We start from the raw sequence: 4348 nt of genomic DNA, 5'->3' as shown, positions 1-4348 counted from the left end.
ATAAATGTGATTTTTTTTTTGCTTTGGTTTTAGTTTGGGAGACTTTGGGTTTGGTTTGGTCTTGAAATTGTCTTTCTTAGTCCAGGCTGGCCTTAAACTTGACATGCCCCCATATCAGCTTCCTAGCTATTGGGGTTACAGATATCTGGTACCATCCCTATACTAAATGGAAGACTTACTGACATACCACACTGAGGTTGCAATTAAAATATAACAACCATATATAGTGTTTACTAAGTACCAAGTGCCATTCTAAGTACTTTACATGACTTAAGTCATTTGGGTACTATTTTAGGATGAGGAGAATAGCGTACAAAATAGCTATGACAGAAATCAATGTTAGCTTCTAAGTAGCAGAGCCAGTTTTTGAACCAAAGCATCCCTGTCTTGAGGATCTAACTCCCTAATCACAGAGTCCTACAGAAGATGGGAAAAACATGAGAAAATATTTATGAGGGAAATTTTTTTTTGTTTTGTTTTGTTTTTCGAGACATGGTTTCTCTGCGTAGCTTTGCGCCTTTCCTGGAGCTTGCTTTGTAGACCAGGCTGGCCTCAAACTCACAGAGATCCTCCTGCCTCTGCCTCCCAAGTGCTGGGATTAAAGGCGTGTGCCACCACTGCCCGGCATATGAGGGAAATTTAATACCTTGAGCAGGTTAAGGTTTCTTGGAAATAAAAAAAAAGAAAGATAAAACTATACTAGACAAGGTCTGTGAACAGACAATCTACCAGAATGGTCTGCACAACATGAGAGTGATTGACTACTAGCCATTATAGCAAAGACAAACAAAATGATCATATCTATTGGTATTGTATGCCTGCTTGTTGAAAGATAAATTGTTTATATGCTCTTCCAAAGTGATTTGAATATGTAGATATATTCAATTGTAAGTATTTATATATGCATACAGTTTTAGCCAACCATTTTACTTGTAGTAATTTTCCCATTAAAAAAATCAGATAAGGGGTAGGTGTGGTGGTGCACACTTCTAATCCCAACACTCCGGAAGCACAGGCAAGCAGATCTTCATGAGTTCAAGGCTAGCCTGGGCTACATACCAAGTTCCAGGCAGGCAGATCTCCACAGTGAGACCCATCTCAAAAACAAACAAATAAACAAAATCAGAAAGAATCAGATGAGAACTTGTAGTTGTAGGCTAATGAAATTTATTAAACCATTGTTTATAGTATTTGCCAAAATATGACAAAATAAAAGACATATCTTTCTACTTAATGACATAGAAAAAGGATCATAAGATACTTTTAAGGAAAACAGTAGGTTTATAAAACTGTATAAGTAGTATAATCCCAGTATAAAATTTACATATATATTGTATATGCTTACACATTATATACACTCTCTAAGTGTTTAGAAACTTTTATAAATGTTATATTTTAGTTTCCATATTACTTATCATATATTCATGTATCACTTTTCTAATCTTGTAAAACACCAGTAGCCTCATTTCTAGAAGTTTAGAGAACTGAAACCTTTCTTATACAACATGATTCTTTCAAAGAAAATCTTAACAAGGAGACCTTTTGTTCCCTATCTCAGTAAACACTTACATGACTGATTTTGATAGAAATATGGGGAGCACATGAACTGTTACCCAATAAAGGCTGCTCATAATCATTGGGTCATGACTTCATGACCTCTAACACCACATCCCCTACTTGGTCTGCTTTCTAATCACCAGTCATCTGAGAGCTGAAGATAAACATAGATATGACAAATCACAGCTGCCCAGAGCTCATCAGCCAATTCAATTCAGGAGATAAAATCAGCCCAGTAATATATACTTTAAAATGGGTTTGGAGGGAGACAATGAGAGCCCAAGAAAAGTCACTTCATAAGTGCAGGCAATTAGCAGTCACCACATTGCAGGCCTTCTTAAGCAAAGATGTCACATGCTTAGAGCCAGGGACAGTGAGAAGCTGCAGAGTGTCTTCACCTGCTGACTGATGAAAATGACTGACGCTGGGGCGCCAGCTGAAAAATCAATTATTCACATCTACTAGGCAGCTGCCCCCTACACAGTAAGCAGCAGCAGGTCGCAGGAAGGGGAGATTGTTGTGGTTTGTTGTTAACATGCACTATCCATTTCTCTGGACTTGGAGTTCAACAACAGCAAAATCAATAGGCTGCTCCAAACCAAAAAAAAAAAAAAAAAAAAGAGGTTGAGCACCACCTGCATAACAACTAACAATGCTGCCATGTACTAATGGCAATCAGCCCTTATCTCACCACCGTTCTCTTCCATATTAGATGTCTATTGTATCTCCTAAAGCGATAAGAACCCAGAGGTTTGTGACATTCATAATTACTAAATTACTTCTGCTAAAAAAGTAATAATGGACTATAATAGACCCATTAGCTGCTTTTCATTATTTCATCCATGTCCTCTCAGTGTCTTATGTCCTGTTGGCTCTTTATGTATGTAAGGCTGTCTTTTCGAAGACCAAGCATGATTAGGTTAAGAAGCTCCAAAAACACATGATCAAGGAACTATAAATCTTCTTTAGTCAGATTATTTATGTTTGGAGTGCATTTCAGAAAAGTGTTTATTTGTATGGTTCTAATGTCTGCTGATACTTATAAATAAAACACCTTGTGGGAAAATGTTGGGATACAAAGTAGTACAGACATTTTATAAAACCATTTGGTAGTTTCTCATAGGTATAACCTCACCATGTTATTGGCATCTCACCCCAGATGAAATGAAAATTAATGTTCACATAAAAAACCTGAGCATGGCTGATGACAGTAGCTTTATTCATAATATCTCCAAAATGTAAATAACTAAATTTTCCCTCTCTAGTGGATGGGGGAATGGATAAAATATTGTGCATAAGAAGATTATAATATTGGTCAGTAATAACTAGGGGGAAACTCCTGATACAGACAAATGGATGAATGAATCTAATATATTAGCCCAGCAGTTCTAATATAGGGGTCGTTACCCCTTTGGCAAACCTCTATCTCCAAATATATTTACATTACGATTCATGACAGTAGCAAAATTATATTTATGAAGTGGCAACAAAAATAATTTTGTGGTTGGGGGTCACCACACTATGAGGAACTGTATGAAAGGGTCATAGCTCTAGGAAGATTGAGAACCACTGTACTAGACTAAGAGATGAAGGGCAGACTCAAAAGATACATACACTATGATTCCACTTACATGTCATTCTTGATAAGCCAAAATTATAAGAATGGAAAAGAGACTATTGCTTAACAGGCAATGCAGGCCTGGGCAGTGAGAGGCAGAGTACAAATGGGCAGCTGGCAGGAGTTATTTAAAACAAAACTCTTTTGTATCTTTATTGTGGTGGACGTTTATGATTATATGTGTTTGTGAAACTCCACAGAGACATAGCCTAGCAAAGTAAATTTTACTATATATAAAGTATACTTCAGTTTTCTTAATTGAAAAAAAAAACTAAGGTAGGTAAAAGAACTCCAGGAATGCTCACTTTGGCAGCACATATACTAAAATTGGAAAGATTATACAAATTAGCATGGCCCTTGTGCAAGCATGACATGCAAATTCACGAATCTTCATATTTTTAAAAGGAACTCAAGGAATTCATCTACAGCACTAAACTACTTTATTGCTCATCCCAGTACATTTAGCTTGTGTTTCATCATCTTTACTTAGCCTCATTCTCCCTGTCACATCTGCAGCTGGAGCAGACAGGACGCTCCAGAATGTATTTCTCCTTGCAGACCTCTATTGCTGTGGACAGAACGTCCAGCCAGGACCTACAGAAAAAAATTTAATAATTCATGGCTGTTCAAGTTTTAAAGACTTTCCCCTAAGAACTTCCTGAAAAAGTTAGAAAAATACAGGCAGATCTGTGGTGTAGAGTGATGGGCAAAATTTGGGGAATTGGGTGGAATTTTACCAAATTTATCACTGCTTCCACAGATGATCTTCAACAAATGCTCCACATTTTCTATCATCAAGGTCTCTGGAGGGAAAAAAAAACGACAAAACCCATGTCAAATGATTCAAGAGGCTTCTAAAAGTGTGGGCACAATGAAGGAATTCACAGGAACCAATGAAACACCAGACGTTAGCAACAATAGGAATCCTTTAATGCAATGGTGATGGTGCTAGAGGATGAAGTGGTACCTCTGCCTGCGATCCTTAGTACTTACAAGTACAAGACATAGAGCTATAGAGGGAGGATTTCCTGGCAGGGACTATGATCATGAAAGACGACCCAAAGGCAAAATCACAGGTCCAAGTTGAGAGACAACAGAAAATAAAAAATCTGCCATTTCTCTTCTGCGTTACCCCAGGTTCTTACCGTTTCTTCCAATTGGCCAAATCAAATA

General features: G+C 37.4%; 1 non-coding gene across 1 annotated transcript; it reads left to right on the top strand.

Annotated features, from left to right (window-relative positions):
- The first annotated feature begins 3472 nt into the window (after positions 1-3472).
- Positions 3473-3575, top strand: LOC121825911 (U6 spliceosomal RNA). The gene has a single exon (XR_006068281.1). It is a non-coding gene; the product is annotated as a U6 spliceosomal RNA (small nuclear RNA).
- The last annotated feature ends 773 nt before the right edge of the window (positions 3576-4348 follow it).

The sequence above is a fragment of the Peromyscus maniculatus genome, chromosome X, assembly GCF_049852395.1.
Source record: "Peromyscus maniculatus bairdii isolate BWxNUB_F1_BW_parent chromosome X, HU_Pman_BW_mat_3.1, whole genome shotgun sequence".
Lineage (NCBI taxonomy): Eukaryota > Metazoa > Chordata > Mammalia > Rodentia > Cricetidae > Peromyscus > Peromyscus maniculatus.
This window is presented reverse-complemented; position numbering and strand designations above follow the sequence as displayed.